Below are 21936 nucleotides of genomic sequence, written 5' to 3' on the forward strand. Positions count from 1 at the left end.
CATTCCCCTCTTGGGAGAAGAAACCTGAATAATGCATAATTAAATCCCATGGATATTCTAGAAGGAATTTTCACTTTAATAACCTAATATAAACAAATATCTTCACCTAATTTTTTTTATGAATTTCTCATTTTAAGACCTTACACTGGAAGTCTGGATTATTTTTTTCACCCAGCTGTACGATGGACCTGCCATTTACATGTTTGACATAAGGGAAGGTTATTTTTCTCATTGCATCATCTGGCTCAAACAAACTACAGACTGGAATCTTTTTTCAGTTCAGACCTGGAAAAAACTGGTATTCTAAAAGCAAAGTTTGATTTTTAAACATGACAAGTTGTGGGGTCTTTTTTTTTTTTTTTTTTTTTTTTTTTTTTTTTTTTTTTTTTTTTTTTTTTTATGAAACTTACCAAGCAATGTAATTTGCATTGCTCTTAAAGGTTCTCCAGGACTGGACCATGTTTTACTCTTACCAAATTCTTATTATATCTTATGGTTTATACTTGAAAGTGATTGTTTCTGTTCTAGATGACTATTAAGATTTATAGTCAACTGTCTTCACTCCTTTTTTTTTTCATTAAACCACAGGTCCTTCCAACCTCTGGAACCTAAAGGTCTTATACATCCTGTTATTCTGAAGCACTCTGCAGCCCAGCTACACCTCAGCATGCTCTCTGGTGAGATATGGCACTCTCAGAGTCTTACCCTATAGCTCCTTCCTCCCTTCCTCCCAAATGATCTGGGAACAACAGGTTTCACAGTGGAAGCTTATGAGACAACACAAAGCCTCCTCAGAGAAGAAAGTCCTACCACTACTGCTTCTGGGTCATCCTTTCCCCTATCCTTGGAAAGCAGCAGTGGAAGCCCTTGCACAGTGCACTACAGCAAAGTACCTCTGTTGCCCACCTTTGCTGCCCCGGGATGGAGAAGCCCCTAACATAACCCTGCCAGGACCTCCAGTTGTGCCTGTACAAGGAGACACTGCAGGGACCTCTCTCCATGACAACGTGCTTCGAGCCAGATCTCATCTGAATTATTTTTTAGTCCTCGACGGTATTATGCTTCCATTTTTGCAAGACTTGATAAAAACTGAACCATCACATAACACTCAAAGTAAGTTTTCCTTCAGGCCATCTCTTCATAATTTTGTAGGTGATTTCACCACCAGCAAAGGAAGGTCTTATTTGCTGAACTAGATGCACCAAATACTGCCACCAACTTTTTCGATCCAGGCATTTCACTACAGGCTTTGTCCCATTACCAGCTCAAAAAGGCAAACCCAAATTCCTGAGGATTCCTTTATACTCGGGACTATTCACAACTGGCTATTAATTGTGGGTGGCATGGAAAGAAACTCCTACTAATGGATCTTTACTCAGTTTTGCTCTCTATCTAGATCTATGAATTTCTGATGATTGAAGGGACTGTTACCTTGTTTAACCTCCAAAATAACTCAGGCTCTACAACTCTGCATAGCTGTTCTTACACCAAACATGCACACAATATACATATTTATATACAAGGAGAAATTTGTAGTACTTTTAATGCATGAGGAACTACTCTTTTTTTTAAAGTGCAATCTTGTGCTTCCTTCCTGCACTGTGAATTACTGTAATCCAACCATTATTTTCATTTCTGCACATTTGCAGGGTCAGCACTGACTATATCCAGCTCCCCTAAAGGCAATTCTGAAAATGTTTCTTCCTGTATTTTTCCTGCATAAGAACCCTAACAAAGGTGTTATTTAAAGATCGCCCCAAGCCTCTAAACAGCAGTGCTACATAAATGCACATAAGTAAAGCTGTTCTGATAAAATGGGGGAGAAAAAAAAAGATTCAGCCCCTTAAATTATAGAGAAAATGCTCATCCCTATGAACCTCATTCCACCTCTTGTATTCCATCCATATCAGTCAAGATCTCCGAACACTGACACCCCTGTGTTGCACTGCTGACTCTGGATGACTGCTCGTAAACAACCCAGAAAAGGGGACATAAAGAGATGGATTAAGTATTTTTAATATCAAAATTAATAAAAATAATAATATAAGTAATAGAATAATAAAAGTAATTATTATATTTGGTTGCTATTTTAGGGAGCAGAAAAAAATGAAGACAAAAACCACCATGATGCTGCTGCCACACAAAGCTGAAACCATCAGTGAGCCACGTCAATTCTCTCCTAGCAAAGCCAGCAAGGTTTATTCTTAAATATCTTGCAAGTCTTGAAGGAGGAGGTCTGGAATCAAGCATGGAGAGTGCTGCAATCTGCCAGCATCATTTGAGAGGCAAGTAAAGAAGGAAACTGAGAAATGAGCTTCAGTTGAAGGATGTGTGTTTTAAAAGATGAATGACCTGAGAACCGAGATACTCTGCTCTGACTGCAGCACACCAGGATAAAATTTTTTCAGACATGATTAACCACATGATTAACCCAGCGGACCCACGGGTTCTCTGCAAGCCTCACAGACCAGAAAACAAGCAAGAAAAGAGTGATTTGGGTAGAGGAACAGCTATCAACAAAGCAACCTGCTTCCTTCAGAAACTCTTCCATGAGGCCCAGAAAAATGATTAGAAAACTGCAGATGTGGAGACCAGAGACAAGGGGAAGTTTTCTCTCAGCACTCTGTGGATCAGACTGAACTTTAGAGGATTTTATGATCAATAAAAAGGTCAGATAATTGCACAAGTGCAACAATATCTAGATTATTGCTCCACTTGCAAAGAAGTAATAAAAAGAAAAAAAGGAAACACTCAACACATTTTACTTTAAAAAACCCCAACAAACCAAACAAAAACTCCACATTTTCTCCATGTAAGAAATGCATAAATCATCTGTTTCTTTGAAGAACTATTTTTTTCCTTCAGCTCTTCACCTCACTTTTCTGAGGAATATGACTGATTAAGTAAATTAAATAAGAAAATTAGGAAAAACCAGCATCTGACTATTTTGAGAACAAAACATTTTAAAAATGAAAAGGAGAAAAAATTGCCCACCAACAGAAATAAGAAACACACACATTTTAGAATATTTAAAAAGTCTAATTTTCCCTCTGATCCAATATCAAGATGCAAACACCTATTCACGCAACAAAGCAAAAGCCTACAAACATAACCAACAAACACTCCAGATCATTAATCTTTCCTATTTCTTTCTTCTTGCCTATATCCAATAGAGATGTGATGCTTCTTCACACAGAAATAGCAGGACGTAGCAGAAGGTATAATTTTTTCTTTCATTTTAGAACCTTTCACAGAGAACAGAAAGTACTTTAAAAAAAATAAGTCAAAAAAAGCATAGCCCAGGAACTCATTAATAATTAGACATGTCCTCTGCTTAACTTTGTATCTGTCAAAATGCAACTTCTCATCATAAAGTTTTTTTTTCACACACCTAACTTCTGGACTTTTGAACTCAAACACTCACAAATGCAACCATCCACTTTCTCTTAGCACAAAATCAATCATCTGTCACTCTCAGCAAATTGCACATACCCCCAAGAGTTATACAAACACTGTAAAATGCCTATAGAACCCACACGTTTCTACCTCCAATTTTAAATGAAAACAGTTTAAAGGGGTTGAACGATATCATGGCACCTATTTCCACCACCACCCTCTCCCACCAAGAATCCTGCAGTTATTTTTAACTGCTCTGCTATTTCAGCTGCTGGGTTTTGAAGACAACTGCCATGCAGAGCCTTAAACAAAGAAATATTGCAAAAATTGTTCCTGATGAAAACAAACAGAAACAAGTACAGTGGTCAAGACGTTATAAGGACTAAATTAAAACAGAAAATATGCCACATACCTATACAGAATATACACATAATATATACGTGATATACATGTAATATACAGAATTTTGACTGTAGCTCTACAGGCAAGAAACTTCTTGCCTGTAGAGCTACAGTCAAAACTCTGTACATTACTACTAGCAATAAACTCTTGGGGTAATGTTATAGCAATGTCTTCTCTTTCAGCCAATATAGTTCAACACAGCTTAGCACAAGGAAGACAGTAACTGCTTTTGCTGTATCAGTTTATATTTTAATGTTGCACATTGAATTTAAGGATTTTTTTAATGCTACCAAATAGGAAGCTATAACAATCCCAAAAGAACATTCAGAAGCAACAACTTACTGCATGCTTAGCCAAAATGCCTCTGGGTTTGTTTCATTTGAAGAGTTTCTCTTCCTTTTTTGATAGGAATAAGCATTCTGGGTGCTTGAATGAGAAGAAGGATAAAGTTTTCAAAAGGTACTTTGCAGGAAGAGGTTACCTATATACAACCTAAGCAAAGGGCATAGCAGTACCAAGTCTTTTGCTGAATGATCACACAGTTTTTTAACAGAAGTATTATCTAGAGGTTGGTGGATGTATGAAGCACTAAAAAAGAGCACAAAGCAAAAGAAAAAAGCCTACACAACAGTGCAGGACCCCATTCCCAGGACAACAGTTCTAGAAGGAATACAAACACCTTTCTTCTGTCACAAGCACGAAGCCACAATGGCCAGAAGATTCCAGCATACCATATAAACTCACTCCTTTCGTGTTAAACAAAATGAGGGCAGAATTCCTCCATATTCAAAATAACTCAAAAACCAGAAAATAGGCAACAAGCCAGGTGAAGATTTATGGAAGCTGTAGTCAACAAGGTTTGGAGACAAAGGGCTACACTCTAAGAGTTGAACATCATGAAGTACCTCTCCAGGAACTAGTTTATCACCATTATCAAGAGGTACCCTCTCAGACACAATGAGGTATTGTCAACTTGTGTCCTTTATTCTCTGCAACGAGTCCACTTGGATGTGCTCAACTTGATGCTTGCAAATTCACAGATGTGAGAGAATGAAATCTATGATTGCAGAGTATAAACACTTTAAAAATAGACTTGCTGAAACATTTCATAAGTATCACCTTTCCCTTTCATAAGATCTTACTCCAGTTTTTATCACACTACTTTTTCTACATGTTTAGGACTTAAAAACACCTAGTGGAAGCCCTCAAAGTGCTAGGGAGAGCAATTAGCTCTTAGGGGAAGAAGCAGGAGAGTTTTAAGATCCTGTATCTTCCTGGAGTACAAGCATATTAGTTAGCTTGTATATTAAGAACAAATACCAGCTGAGTAAAGAAGAGCTTTCCCCCATGCAGACATCAGTGCTTTTCTTAGACTAAACCTCAACTAAAGGCAAATAAGACCCATTTTCATGTGTTTTGTATCAGTGGCTCAAAACCAGGCATATTATTGCTACTTCATGGTGATTAACAATTCATGCAGAGATGATGCTTAAGTACACAGTCCTGCCTACATAGAGTATATCATACTTACAGTATGATAGGAAAAACTGGTAATAATTGTAGAGGAAATGTCAGGCCCAGTTTTTATATTTACATTTGGGTAGGCTCAGGGAAAGCAACGCCTCAGGGAATGTGAACAAAATGCAGATCATTCAGGTTCATCCCAAGAGTGTTTCAAGCAGCGCTGGAAATAGAAGCCCTACAGCTGCTACTATTAGGAAACCACAAAGGTGTTGAAGTGCCAATGAATATCGCTCTTGAGGGGAAAATACACCTCTTTTTCCACCTGTGAAACTTTTTCAGTTTCTTGAGGCTGAGAGCTGTGCCCTGAAGGACATGACTCATGTGCAAGGACAAGCTCAGGAGATGAACTCCAAGGAAAAGCCATGCATTCATAAGCAGTGTATGCCAATGCACTTGGTCGCTCAGCTACTGTGTCCTGTTACCTTCCATTCTACTGGGGAGTTCCCGAGGCTGAGTTTTCAGTGCAAGCTTTACTGCCTACAACCATAAGAGAAGCCTCAAAAGGTTGGAATTTGCCCTTCATTTCCCTATAACTAAGCCCGTTAAAATCTACATCCTTACTAAGTTTTCTTTCATTTAAAGGTCAGTTTATGACTTTGGGAATATTTAATTTTAAACTGAAATATGATTAAAAAAAAAAAAAATCTTGTGCAGCCCTAAATGTGAGGGGGTGTAGGAAGAGAAAAAACAGTCTTAGAATATATGAAACAATATTTTTCTTGGGTTTTTCTACTTCCTTTCATTACTATTTTCTACCCACTTTTAGAAACAGGTGTTTCAAAGGGCAGTTACCCCAGATAATATTTTTCTGAAAGACTTTATTCTCCAAATCACATGACTGGGTGATAACCTCATCAGAATCAGCACTTTTACTGTGGTCATATATTGAAGAGACCATATTTATGTCCAAAAATTCTTCTACAGTGGTGTGCACCATATCTCTTTTACATAATAGCTCTTTTTTCAGGAAAGAGCAAGACCTATTGGTCCCAAAATACTTGTGGGGAAAACTGCAGTATGCTTTTTGTTTGGGCACTGCTTTAATTTATTCTGGCATTGAACAGGAAAACAGAAAACCCAATTTCCTCACTGAAAAAACTTCACTGAAGCAACAGATAGAACCATTTATCTCCATCAAATTCACCTATATACCCTGGCACATCAGCTTGTCATAATGAAGGCTGCCTTTGCTGATTTACCTCTGCACACCAGGTATTACCTATATCTATAAATGAAAAAAAGAAAAGAAGCTGCCTCTTGATAGTATTGGAAGTTACTGCAGGCACAGGAAATTGTGCTCACTCTCTAACTCATTCTAGCTTAAAATGTATTTGCCACCACAGATATTTCTGCTAAAAAGTAACACAGATCTCAATTATTTTAAAGCTTATTTTAGCTTAAGACAAAACTGAACACAGAGTTAGAGACAAAAAAAAAAAAATAGGCAAGCAGTTCATTACAATTTATACACTGGGGTAATTACCTTATTTCCTATCTTTTAAAAATAGTATCATTGCACAAAACAAAACCCCTCTTTAGGTCTGAGCAGGACTTAGAAGCACTACATCACTGTCAACATAGCAGTGAATATTTTCACAGTGAACACTGAGTGGCGAAGTAGAGCTTCCCACAGATAACGAGAGCAATCAGAGCACACGGGCACTGCAGGCAGGGAGCGAGTTCACTGCAGAGCACTTCCAGGCGGTTCCTTGCCAGAGAGAAGTAAATTCAGAAACACGTTTAGAGCTATTTAGTGCTATAATCAACAGCTATTGAACTCTTTTAAATAAACAAAAGGGGCCAATGTCATAGAAATGCCAGGATAAATATTTGAAATGCTAGTTGAACCCTCCTGGATCTGAAGTCTTTCCATATCACAGCCCTGGGATCCAGAGGGTCTCCAAGTCACTCCTCCCAGCAGACAGAAATCAAAGCCTGGACAATGAAGTCTGTGGGGTGAATGACACAAATATCCTCAATAATTCTTCTACAGGACCACTCATCTCACTCATGTTGGAGAACATGAAGTGAATACAGTAGAGAATAGAAGAGAAAGGCAGTTTCAACCCTGTCCTTTGCCTAGGAGATCTCACAGCTGTCTAAGAAGTAGCAAGACAGGGATTGCTTTGTGGAAGGGTTAAAGCTTACATAAATACACCAGCTATGTGCAGAGAGAGGCTTAGCATCAAGATAAGCAAGCACAAGGGCTTTGAAAAGGGTGGTCTCCCTGTATCTGCCAGTCAGCAAGGGGCTTCCTCACCTTAGAGTGTGTAAAGGTAGCTTCTGTTGTCACCTCCACATTCACCACTGACAGCCTCTGGAGCCATCACCACTTGTCAAAAAAAACCTGAAGTAGCATCGTATTATATTAGCTTTTGCTTGTGCATGTCAACACCAGCTACAGCAAGATCCAAGCTTTAAGGACTTAGTTCTGAAAACACTTTAGTGTCCTCACTACCCTGGAGATCTTTTCATACAGCTTTTGGGCAAAGGAACTGCAGAGATCTCTTAATTAACTCCTTAGGGGCTTCCCAGGGTAAAGATGGGATACAGACTAGTGTCAGCTCGGAATTATCCCCGTTTTCAGTCTCCTGTGTACAACTAATTAAGTTATGAATTGGTTTAAATGCAGTTTGGATAAAAGAAGTAAGAGTATTATTAGTTATCATAATTGATTACATTAGTTTTAAAGATAGCTTTGGATATAATAAATTTAATTTTGTTTTTACATCACCTTTCTTTTCTATTTAATTGCTGCAGAAAACATTTTCATCCAAACAGCTGAAAGCGTGTATTCTTTAAAAATCACAGTGGAACAACAATGACAAAAAGATTACATTTTTATTTCTCTGCCAAGATCTACCTGACCTGGATGAAGATCTTAAAATGAAAATTCTAAAATACACATGTCAGCAGGGAGGAAAGATGAACACAGTCCGTCTAAGGTAAAGTACCAGCTGCTGAAATCTAAAAATCAAATTTATCATAGATGCACTAAAGTTCTGTTAATCCTCCAAAAGCCATGCAGGTTTTAGGAGGGTTTTAGTGAAAGGAAATTGAAGCACTCCTGCCTTCAGACAAATTAGGACAGAAAATCTTCTTCTCTGCTTAGTTGGTCTTAGATGATCAGATTCACAATGGTATCTCAACTTCTATTGTCACTCACTACCAAGGTCTGCAGAAGGTGGTGTTTCAAGATGCTGTATCGTTTTCGCAAATATTAAAAGTACAAGCACACCTGAAAGTCAACAGATTTTATATTTTCATATTAGTAAAATTCCCTGCTAACTTTACATGCATGATACTGATTTACAGTAATCTTTTAAGTGAGGACTAATAAATATGTATGACATTCATCAACAGAAACATGGTTGCACTTTCTTCCAGACTGCAATTCACCTCTGCAGTGAGGAGTATGACTTGAGGCTTTTAATTTCTTCTGTTTAACAATAAGTTATGCAGAGGTAAACAAAATAGATGTTTGCAGCTCCTAGTCTCAGCTCACACTGTAGAAAGAAGATACTTTGTCATGGTATTGTACAAGATTTGTAGATGTGTGTTGTATTTCCCGTTTCAACCAGGACCTTGAATCATGCAAGCTGAATGAAGCTAGAAATTGCAAGAGTATACAGTAAAGTATGTATTTAATTCTTTTGAATGCGTCTTTTATCTCATTTTAAATGAAAATTATGTTCTTCCTAATAACAGTGTGAATCCCATGCAAAATATCAATATATTTCCACATCTCCTTCAAAGACAAGCTGTGTTGCTGGGAACCCAGCCTGGCATATTTTTATCCTCATGCCAATTACTTCAGCCAAAAGACTTATTTGACATATTTAGGAAGGATTTATTTTTATTTAATGTTCAGCAAGCAAACAAGGACAAGTCCTGAACAATGAATGAGATAGTAGAGGATACTGCAAAAACATTATTAATTTCTGCACAACACTTCAAGCCAATAGTACTGAAGTTATGACTTTTTTCCTTCTCTGTATCTAATTCCCTTAAGGTATAATACTAGTAAATGGACGTTAAGATCACCTTTCTACATTCTTAGAGCTGTCTGGAAATTTTCTGTCATGATTTCCTGCTTATCAAAGCCAGTTGCTACAGGCTTAGTCTTCCATGGAGTATGTTTTCTCTGATTGAAAACCAAAGTGAAAACTGACTGCATCCTTTAAACTCACCAGTTCTTTTGTGCACATTTTCTTAATCAGCAGACTAAACTCAAAACTTGGAGACCCAAATTGGCCATTGCTTTCGACCCAGTTTGCACTTAGGTTACTTTGGTATAAATTAAGAAAGTAAGAACTAAAAGATGTGACCTTTAGTTTGCAATTACAGAATTTGAGATTATATCAAGAGCCCTTTTCTTTTCACATAAGCTTGCTAGTTTTTCCACATAAATACCCTTCTTGTTAAACACAGCAGAAGTACCTGGTCAGATTCTTCAGCTGGCATTTTTCAAAATTGCCCCTGGGGTTTTGTGTGACTGAGCATAAACATTCGCTTCTATATTGAGATGCTGACACTGTCTATTAGACCTTTATGGCTCTCTGAGAGATATACATCATCCTGAAGAACATATTCTCAACACATTAGAGGTAGAAAACATTCAGTGAAAATATTAGGTATGCCTCGGTCAAGTAAGGGTCTAGTGAAAAGAAGAGAAGATGCCCAGGTAAGTAAATTTTCCTTAAACTACAATAGCCAACACCAGGCAAATAAGGTTAACTTGACCTCACCTCAAATTGTTCTTGGGTGTGAATACATTCATTATGTAGGCACGACTGCACAAAGTATATGGGGGTGAAGCAATAGCTACAATTTTTCATTATTGTATTTATCACCAAATGCTATTTGTTACCCACGAGATGCATGACTACAACCTTCAGCTCACTTACACTACTGAACACCTGTCTCACAGGTCTGCATCTGAATGCTAGAAAACTATCTGCAGCAAAGATCCATGGCATTTAGAAGCAGCTAACATTCACTTGCATCTCAACTGTAATGCACGCCCACAAACCCGTTGCTCCAGTCTTCATAACTGGAATTAAATTCAGCTTTTATTACAGCTATTCTGTAAAACAAAAGCATTTCCATAATAGCAGGGGAAAAAAAATGAAAGCACCTGAACCCGTAAACATGTATCTGCATTCTACTTTACACAGCTGTTGTTCATGTAAAACATGCTGATGTACAAATTCGACAGACAATTCACATATGGGGGTTTTGTGAGAGATTCATATTGAAGAGCAAAACAGTGCCAGGCTGATGATAAATGCTGAAAACAGCAGCAGACCAGAATTAAACCTGTCTGACATTTTAGATCAGCAACATTTGAGGACAGCAGCACTGAGGAAAATTTTTCTTAATCAAACCGCGGGTGATACTCAAGAGGGGAAGGTGACTATGTTATCTAGCCAATTCCTCAGCAAAAAAGAAGCTCAAGGTTCCTCTGACTAAGATAAGAATATGACACACTAAATTTAAATATTTTAGAGCTACGGTAAATTTTAGGCTGGTAGAAGGAGAATGACTGGCTGCAGTGAAAATTAATTTTTCTCTGTAACTTAGAGAAAAAGGTAAAAGGCAGTCAGAGAAGGACTTATTTTTCTCTTGTAGAGCTTGTCCTACTGACGTTATTTCCACCTTCACCCTCTCATTCAGTCTCAAAGCTAAAAGACAGTGGATAAGAAGGGAAAGATGCATGAAAGAGAAAAAAAAAAATCTCAGCCAATCCACAACTTTTTAAAAAGAAAGAAACAAACAAAAAGTATTTTTTCCTTTCATTTCTTGCAGGCTGAAAGAAAATGCTAAATTGTCCTACAGGCATAATCTACTTTCTAATTGAAATATATGCAACTGTTACAGTGCACTGCATTATTAAATGTAACTCCGTAATACAATTTGCTTTAATGATAACTGTGTAATAACCACAATGAAATATCACATATGATGTTTTAATGAGGATTATGGCATGTTAATTTTAAACTGAACAATAGGGCGTGCAATGTAATCCATGCCCTATGTACAGTTCAACAGCTGCTAACGTGTTGGACTCATTCATACTTGTGCCTGGCATAGGTAAATAATGACCCAATTATAGAGCTGCTTGGTACAATATTTATGATGTCAACTACTTTTCAGAACACTGAAATGAAATTCTGAGGGCCCCATTCTACCATTTTCTTGATCTTTTGTGCTTCTACCATGACGACAACATTTATAGTCCCAGTGTTCTTTCGTTTATCTGTTTTAACTTGGGAGCACATAAATCAACTACCCAATATGGGCTATATTTACTGGTCTAAATAAAAGTTTTCTTTTCATCCCACATGTAAAGTTTCAGCAAAGTTGGTATTCTTCTATAGTACCACACAGGTCTGAAACCAGTTACCCTCAGTCATTTAATAGGTGATTGTTCCCAGTTATAAAGGCAGACAATCATTTCATATGATCCAAGGACAGTTTTTGTTTGCACTGCTAATATCATCCACAGCAAACAGTTCCCACAAAGTACAGGACTCTGCCGTGGAAAGCCTAAAGCATGAAACACAATGAAATGCTGCTCCTCAACGAGCAGGTGTTGAAGGTGTTATTCTCACTAAAGCACTGTGTCACCAAACTGGCACAATCAGTTCAATGACTCCTGCAGATTCCAGGGACTTTGGATGAGTAAAAAAAGCCAAATAAAGGTTATCCTAAATTACAGGCCAAAACAGCTGTGCTTTCTAGAAAATCCTGGAAGCTGGAGGTACAGGAAAAGTAGGAGCTGTTCGCAAAAGATGATCTTTAGTTTCAGAGGGAAAATCCAAACAAAAACCCAAAACAATACAAAACAAGCAATACAAAACCAATCAAACAAAAAACCCTCAGACTTTGCCAGGAGCTCCCAGGAAAGCCATGCAGAACAGAGTCCTTCCCTTGCAGCATGGTCACAGCAAAGTGTCTTCAGCTAGAACTGAACCTTGCTCTGCAAGGCCCTGGCCTTTGGGAAAAAACAAAGGGAGCTGCAAACCTTGCCACTGTTGATATTTAGCTTCTCTATAACCCAGATGTTTGAGCCCCTCCCTTTAAGCAAGTCCCTTGATGGATAATGGCATCAACAGGGCTTTTTTAAAAAGTATTTTATTTATTTAAAAAAACCCCAACAAACCCAACGACCATACACCCCTCTCCATCATTTAGAAGTAAATTAAGATCTCTTTCATCACAGGAAGGCTAAGTAGCTGAGTTTTCAAAAATCCTTCCCTCTCCTCTGCATTTTCAGATGATTACAGGACAAGCAGCAGACTAATGTAAAACAAAACCTCTTTTAATGGTAGGAGGATATTTTAGTAAGGCTTATGACATATCCTGTTTCATCTGAAAAAAAATACCAAAAATATCATTAAGCAGCACACACTCAAAATACGTAAGAGGAATGACTGACATTTCTCTCCTAACTTAACTGTCAGATAAAATATGAAAATCTAAGAGGTTTTCTTGGGTTTTTGGATTTAAATATTTTTCAAGAAGTGTGAAACATTTTTACATGACTAAATACTTTCTTATATCACTTCAATTCTAAGTTCTAGCATGTCTAAAAACTAGAAACAGTAAGAGAGAAAAAAAATTATAGTCCACCATGGCTGAAATTCAGGAGAGGTTTTTCAATATTTCTGCCCCTTCTTCCCAGAAATATACACCTTTCCAAGATGGCACCCACAGATACACCACCCAAACCCAGTAGAGTCATTATGATTTTTTTCCCCATGCCAGTCTAAATTGTTTTAATTGAAAAGGAAACCTGAAGCTGTAAAAGACCAGCCTAAAGTTTAAGGGAAAGAAAGTTGAATTTATTTGCAGGAGAAAGAGAATTGAAAATATAAAATTCACTTACATGAATAATTTTGAAGAAGCAACAATGAATCTGGTGAAAAAAATACCATTATCTTTCAGAGACTTGATTTTGATATATCAAGTTTTGGTGGTCTTTCCTTAATTTAAAAACAAACAAACAAACAAACAAACAAACAAACAAAAGCCCCAAACCAAAAACCACAAACCACACCCCACAAAGGTTTTAATAAAAGGTCTAACTTTAACTGATTGTTTCCATGTCCTGTCAAATGCTTCCAAACTGTTACAGTAAAACCTATGGTACCTACTTCCCTCACCAAAATTGCTTGCTTTCTCTGTTATTCTAAGAGCTCATAAATTGATACAGGGATGTGCAACTTCCTTCTCCATGCTGCAGGTAACAAGTCAGACTGAAGAGACATTTCTACAGGGAACAGCACCAGAGACAGAAAGGTACCAACTTACCTCAAGGTACCAACCACCTCAGAGCTACAAAGCTACTGAGCCCTCAGCTCAACACACCTAGACAACCTCCCACCAAAAACCCCCAAAAACACCCCAGATACTCTGTGTTGTAGATGGTGGACATAGTATAAAATGGAATTCTTCCACTGCCAGTCCTACTTTCACTTCAGGCTCTTCCTGGTGCTCAGAGACAGCAGGAGCTGTGTTCTGGAGAGACCTTCAGCTCCCCCAGACACACTGTAATGTGCTCAGGCCCAGCTCTGAATGAACATAATGGCTGTTTTGAATTATTTAGAATTATACGAACAGGTCATAATGTAATTAAACATGCCAGGAATGAACATGGCAGAAGGGGGTTCCTAAAGCTGTCAGGAACAGCTGTTAAAAAGAGGGGCTGTGTGAATATCCATCATTTTTTTCAGCAGCTGGTTACTTTAGAAGGGAAGAGTTAAGCTCCTTGGAAACATGCTTGACTTCTTTTGCAAATATTGAGCAACTCTATTACAGAAACACAAATGGTATTGATATGGTCAATGTAAGCACATGAGTGTCCAGCACAGCAGATTTTCCTCTGCATAATTCAGAGAGCATGTGTTTTCTGTTAAAAATCTATGAGCAGGAAACAGAATTCAAGGGAACTGGTCCTTTTGGTTTCCCCTCAGAGTTTTCACCTTTGAGGCTTGCATGCACTCAACTCTACCACAAGTAACTGGCAACAAAAATTTTCTGAGCTTTCCTTCACTGCTTGATTTCCACCTTTTGGTGCATCTCAATCTCCTTTGACAAGGGCAGGGCAATAAGGAAAAAGTAAAATAGGAACCATCTGAGCTTTATCCTTCCAGACCTAAGGCACCAGACTGACTGAATATTGTAACCTCTTCACAAGCACCCAGCCTTTGGAAAAAAAACTGCAAAAAGAAATCATCCAGGACTGGAAGGTGGAGAAGATGCACAGGCAGTTCCATAATAAAACAGCTTTTTTTTAAAGAGGAGCTTATTTCTAGATGAAACGCATAAACAGCAACATACATGACAAACACAATACTGGAATATTTTATGTTGGGCAGAAGTTTTTTTCTCAATGATGCTATATGGCCAAGAAAACTGTTTTCCAAAAAGTTTAATTTCATTTTGTAAAATATGCAAGCCACTGGTACAACACTCACAGAAGCTGTTATTGACATAGGAAACCAAACTTTTTCTCCTCACTTCCAATTCCCTAGTAATCATAATGCAAATCATTTATCAAACAAACAGAAAAAGAACTTTGCCTTTCTCTACATTTGGTGAAAAAAACACAAACCAAAACCTCACGACTTCACTGTGGAGACTGCCACCGATTTGAAACTGGCGCAAAAGCACTTTAAAAATAAGAAGTTTAAAGCACACACAGTAAGGTAACACTTGTAACAGCTTCTGAGACAGCCCTCAACACACTAAAAAGGAGTGGGTTCTTCTCTGTAGTAGGAGAATGCAGTTTTTTATGTATATTAAAATTGTGCATTTGCTCTTGAGGCATTGCCCTGCATAATACAAAGGAAGAGCAATAACGATGATTCATCAAGAAGAGAAGCATTATAGAAGTGATATATGTTTAAATGCTTTAGAATAAAGACCCCTTCTTTGTTAAGAGTCATTTATTATAATTTTAAATGTTCAAACATGGAGTACAATAAAATTCACCTAACATTTTTTTGCAAGTCCTGTGTTGCATCCTCAGTATTTCAGAGCATCTCACACTACAGCACCTAAACCCTCCCTACAGTCATTCAGAATTACAGGCTATTGTGCTTTGAGGATTTCACATGTGATTTTCCCCTTTGCATCTCTTTTCATTCTGCAAGTTGATAATTCCGTATCAGTGTGATGGGGTTTGATCCCATCTTACCTTTTGTCACACAAAGATTGTATTCTCTGTAGATCTTTTGATGATCGTCCTTAAGCTTGCTTGGAATAGGATATTGTCAGTCAGGCACAAATGAAGCACGGCTTTGCTGTATATCCCTTGTCCCATCAACATGCTTTGAGACTGAAGGATTTGAAATATATGAAACAGTAATAGGATGTACACAACAATTCACTGAGCTGAGGGCTTGCTGTAGTAACCCAATCTGGAAGTAATAAATGTAAGTTACACCTCAACCTCAGATCTAAAGTGTGAGGGGGAGGGAAGCACACATCTTCAACTCTAACAGAAAGAAGATGCTGCTCCACATAACATCTTATCTTTTACTTTGGAAGATTAGCTGGTGATTTTCTTCCCCAGTGTATCCTGGGTTAATTTGGGTGAAGGAACAGAGTTTTTGCTTAGGACAAGCACTCAATACACACAATAACCAGTGGCTTCTCTTGACAAGCAAGCATTAAAATGCCTGCATGTTGTTTAAAACAACAGGTTCAAGAAGCAATAAATACTTTTGTGAGTAGCTGCATTGGTGGCAGGAAACACCACTGTTCTATCCCTTTCAATGTATTTCCTATATTTCCCCGCCCACCTGATACTTCCTCATTTTGCGTGGTCTGGATTCCTTTTAGCCACTGCTTCAATATTCATGGTCCCATACCATCAGATACAGCTCTCCATCAATTAGCTTGTGTGGATACTTTGGGACAAAACTGCAGCTGCAGCAGGTCAAGACACACATAAAGCAGTATGAGATATGGTGATGGCACACCTATGACCAGGCACAGATCTGTGTCACTGGAAGCTCCACATAACTCCTCCCCTAAACAGCACACATGGCCCTTCAGAAGTATCTTCCCCTGAGGCACCAATAAAAAACACTAAGTAATGAGCAATCCTACTGAAGCTGAAGAAGTCACTGCTAGCGTAAGTATGACTGAAATGAAAACTTAAGGAAGTATCATTAGTAGCTACCTGGTTTTCCTCTTACCCAGCTAAACAGCTAGACGAGCCAGACAGATATTTTTTTACATTCCCACCACAATGGGACTATCTTCAACTCACAAATTAACTAGAAAGGACTGGTCTAACAAGCACTCACTTTAGGTTTCAAGTGCAGCAACAACTACATAAATCAGTCCGTACTCTTCCTTTTCAGAAGAAAACTAACCTAATTACACTGTGACATTTCAGCTGAAATAATAAGAGGAAAAAGAAAAAAAAAAAAGGGAAAAAACTCATAAACAACTTGTTTCATAGGCAATACTTTTTTTCATTGCTTAATGACATTCTATTGCAACAAAAAAATTCAGATGCTCCTTCTTCCCTAAACTAGTCGTTTATCTTTTAATCTTTGTGACTTCTCTTTTGCAAAATTTCACTCTCTACTGCAGCTCACTTATTGCCTTACTAACTTTTATTACAGCTGAGACTTCCATAATTCACTTTATTTCTACTCCTGGTTCCTTTAGCTAATAGGCATAATTTCCTCTTTTTCTTGGGGCAGCAAACAGAGTATCTTCTTAGCTTGCCTCATTATTTTTGACACCCATCTTTTCCAGTGACACATACTCTGCAAGTCCATGCTCCTGCTGCTTTTGTTTGCAGCACTATACATTTGAAGCCTCTTTGGGCTGTGGTACGTGCACTGCAATCTCTGAAAAATTCATTTAAAAAAAAATTAAAAGAAAAAGTATACACATGGGCAAAGAAGCATGTGCTGTTTGTCCAACTTGTTGCAAACATTCAAAAAGCCTCTAGCTCCCAAGTAATTATGAAGACAGTTTGAACAATTTAAATATTAAAAATGCATTTTATTATTTAAACATTTCATAAAAGGAACATGGAATCACTGCAGCAGACAAAAATCAAGGTACAGTCAGAATTCCAAGTGCATAGTATGCTGTCAAAAAGAAATAGAACTTTCCTATATTTGGTACAATATAAATTTACAAACCCTGCAGCACAAAGAGCGAAATTGCCTCATGTTAACCTTAAACACGGGGCTCTGTAACAAAGCTTTGGTCACAGCTTGTGAACTCTATGCTTTGTAGCCATCATAAATTCACTGCCAGTGTCTACTGAGGTACCATTCTGTTCAAACTCAGATCAGCTAGAAATTTTGAATTATTTTACAAAATAAGCAAGTGTATCTTCCCCACCTCAGGTAAGCCTTGATGTGTATTGCCTTGAGTGACTGTGTCACTAACACAGTAGCTTGGGATGAAAAGCAGGAGTTTGGTTTAGGGATTTTTGCTTGTACTGGGTTTGTTTTTTTTTTTGAGATGAGAAGAAAGAATTGAGGGCAAGACAGACCCAGATGAGTATTCAGCCTCCTTGATTCCCCCAGAGATTCACATGCACACAAACACCAACTGCCAATTTATGATTAAAGAACATCATCTTTTAATGAGGGGACAAAGCTACAGCACCAGGACAGATGCCCTTGTTTCTTGAAACATTCATTACTGAAGCTGTGCCTCACTCCTTGAGAGCTGCTATGGTGGCATCACTCTCAAAACCCTGCTGTCTTCCTTAAGAGCAGCAAGAGCAAAAAGAGGGCAGAGATAAAGAGGATGGCTCATGCACATCTTAGTCAACCCCCACAGTGACTACAGTCCAGCTTTGGCTTCCCTAACCCAAGTGAAACTGTCTTGGTTACCTGGCCTGTTCACAGGTTAACCTTAGTTAAAAAATCTTTTCTACTGGCTGATAAGGGCCACAGTTTCCAAATTACTTTATTTCAAATATACTTTCCTTTACACACCATGGAAGAAGGGTCAGTTCTCCTTCCCTCCTCCTGAAAAAGGCTTTTAAAACTCTAGAGTTCTTTTGACCTTCTAGTCTTTGGCCAGTTAAGGCTGGTAACCTATTTGAAGCTGAAGACAAGAACACAGAAGTTAGCAGCCTCCCTCATTGCTTTCTGAGCACCACAATGTCTTTATCTGTAGCTATTATATGCCCATCTTGATTGGGTTTCACAAAGATCCCATTAAAAGTTACAGCACTAAGCATTCATGCAAGATGTGCTTAATAAGATACCCGTAGTTAGATGAGCTTTATTTCCCTGACAGATCCCCTCCAGACCCACAGTTACTGTATTAGTCAGAGACCAATACTTCCCAGCAGCTGCACAAGCTCCACAAACTTCTTAATATGACTCCACACAGAAGCAAGAGCTAAGCAGTTCAGAGACTTCGACTAAATAACCAGCTACTGAAGAACTGCCCAAAAGCCACCACAACAGTTTAACCAAAATGTCTGTTATTTGTGTCATATCAAACCTCAGGTCTAAATCATGCCAGGATAAGGGAGCATTTTCAGGATGCCACAAGACGGCACTGAGACATAAAACACTTTCCAAACAGTGACTGCTGGAACCTGGGGCTCCTTACTTCTGAAAACCACCACGTTTCCCACACCAGTTGCCTCACTCAGAAGACAAGCAGCACATCACTGTTCTTGTGCAGATTCAAGCCTCTTCTTGTCCTGTACATCGACAGATTATTCCATGTGCTTACTGGTTTCTCAGTCTGTGTCTCACTGCCACATCTCAGCAGTTTTCTCTCTAGGGTTTTCCCAGGCCAAGTGTTACCCAGCCTTCAGGCTGTGAGCAAAGCACTCCATTACTAACAGCACCACTATTGCAGAAATGGGTGGAATGCAAATAAGAGCTCCTAGGGACAGTCTGGGGAGTCCTGGACAGCTGGACACTTGAGGAATCAAGTGAAAAAGTATAGGTGAAGCAAACTTGTTAGAAATTTATCTTCCTTAAGCACTGGGCAGTACTAATCAGGTGCCCTGCTCCAAATGATTCCAGCATACATATCTGAAAATAAAATCTGTGCTCTGGACTACAATGCAGCACTGGAGAGAAGACATCTTTACTTTGCAGTGTCCTATCTGCAAGCTAACATCTCAACAGCAAATTTAAACCTTTAATACAGAATATCAAACACCTCAGGAGGCTCCTGTGCTAGAGGAAGAGAGCATAGAAATCTGGGTCATGAAATATCATGAAACTTATTCCAGAGGAATGTTTCTGCTTGGTCTCCATGTCCCTGCATACTCAGTGAGATTTTACAATAGTTCTCTTGGCTTTCTTTTTCCCCATGCAGCCATAATCCAATTTACTAGACTTTTCTTATTTCTGCATTCCCTCTTACAAGATTTGAGAAAGGACATTTACCCCTGGATTCAATCCAAAAGCACACTTAGGCATACTTGAAACGTGAAGGACACAAGTGGCTCAATTGTAGCCAGTGAAATAGAGCATACATCTAATTTTCATAATGCCAGCTGTCCAGCAAAGTCCCATCTTTTTCCTATATATTTTATAAATTTTAAAGCAAAATGAAAACTTCAGACCTTCTCAAAATTCTAAAATGTTGTTATTCCTTTCCAAATAAGTATGACACAAGACAAAGCTTTCTGACACAAAATCTTAGAGGAAAGCAGAAAATCTGGCTTATTTTCTCTCCTATAAATCAAGCTATATCGCTTGAGTTGTTGTAAGATTCTTTCTTTGCTCCTCTTCTTCTCAGAGCCATAGTCCATGTTCAAAGTTCCTCTTTTGTGGTGCTCTGTGGTGGGATGAGAAAGGATGCAGACAGTAGTACATCACGCATGACATAACTGAGCCAGAAAGCCTGATTTAGGTAAGAGAAGCAGCACATTAAGACCATGAAAAATCCAAGTTTCTGAAGCACCAAAGCATTTTCTATATAAGTGTTTCATAGATCTAAAACATTTGGAATGAAATGGTCCACAAAGTGTTCCTGCAGAAAGAAAATTATAAAGATGAGCTTCTGGGCAATTTTATTTTACATTGGAAAAAAGCCTCAGACAAGGATGTTTCAGTCTGAAAATATTATAAACATACAACATATATATAAAACCCCCCCTGGTACATCCCAGTCAGTCTTCAAGAGAATTAAACAGGTGAAAAAACCTTAATTCACTTCAAAGGAACACAAAGGCCAGGAAACTTAGTGTTATTGTCAAAAGGCTGCAGCAAGTTCAGAATATTTGCATTTTATTTGCACTTTGTTTGGCTGTGCCCAGTTTATTCTCTATGTGTGCTGTAAGAATTTTTGTTTTACCTGATTTATATACATCAGTTATGGTAATTAACCCCGTGACACATATATGTACTTTGCAGCTGACTTGGCTCCCAAATTTACATCTGATATGTATATGATAGACAGAATGGAGGCCAAGGAAAAAGACATATGCAGCTTGAGATGGCTAAAACATAGCTTCTCTGTAAGAAAATTTTCAGCAGTAAATATTCACACCATGTCTTATTCTGCAGGTTCTTATCCCCTCTGCTTACTAAGGCACTAATTCTTGCTCTTTTCCTTTTAACTGAGAGCTTTTTGAGACTGCTGCTGGCTACAGACTTTCAGGATTTTTTTTTTTTTTTTTTTTTTTTTTTTTTTTTTTTTTTTAGGTTAGAATATTATTTTTCTTTCAGTTGCATTTGTTCATTATAAAATTCAGGTTTTTCCATTCTTGCCCTCTTCCTTTCCCTGCCTTTCTTTCCTAATAGAAGCAATCATGCAGCTTTAGCTCTGCAAGTGAATGAAGCCATCCTCAGGTAGCAGGTACTTCTGTAGCAAAACATGGTTCAGATGTGCTTTGTTAGGTTGAGCTACTGATTGTTGTAGTTCCAGAATGTGTCCAAACTGTCTGAGTAATGCTCTCGAAACACATATGCATTAGTATACGTGGGGGGAAAAAATTTCATACTCCTGCAGTGATCTGTTTCAGCCATAAAATATAGTATTTTTTTATTTACAGAGCAAAATGATCCCATTCCAAACATGAGTTTGTTCCCTCAGCTCCACTGAAGTCACTCACTGCCTGACTAGCTATAAATTTATACATTTCCCTGCAAGAATATGTTATGTACCTCTTGGTGACACTGATGGATGCTTTCATGATGTGTTGGAATGTGTACCTAATCATCTAAACATAATGGAAATTATCATATGGCCTTTAACTCTTGTAAATTACTTACTTTACAGCCAGAAAATAATCTTCCTGGTCATTTCTCACTCACTATGGGACTCTGAATTTTGTGGACCTCACTATTCCAGACCTGTTTCCTCTCCTCTGGGCTTTAATTACAGTGTCTCAGATATTTATACATTTGTATATGTGATAGCTAGGTAGGACAAAGTTGTGTCTATGTAGATTTGTCCATATGTTCCAAGAGCTACAAAGTTGTGCCCACTTTGTGATGATCAGTTTCTTTCAGAAGATCCATCTTTGATCTGACGTAACATTCTACAGATTCATATTTATTAAGAATATAGGTAGAACATGAACAACACTGAAATTTATCAACAGCCCTCTGGTTTTGTATCTTAACTGACAAGTCCGATTGCAAG

At 38.1% G+C, this 21936-nt stretch overlaps 1 protein-coding gene across 1 annotated transcript in view; it reads right to left on the minus strand.

The window, feature by feature from the left end:
• The window catches only part of CNTNAP5 (contactin associated protein family member 5), a 268431-nt gene that overhangs the window by 216523 nt on the left and 29972 nt on the right, over positions 1-21936 (minus strand). The gene's annotated exons all lie outside the window — the stretch shown is intronic.

The sequence above is a fragment of the Chamaea fasciata genome, unplaced genomic scaffold (assembly GCF_029207755.1).
Source record: "Chamaea fasciata isolate MVZ Bird 193981 ecotype frontalis unplaced genomic scaffold, bChaFas1.0.hap1 SCAF_8, whole genome shotgun sequence".
Lineage (NCBI taxonomy): Eukaryota > Metazoa > Chordata > Aves > Passeriformes > Sylviidae > Chamaea > Chamaea fasciata.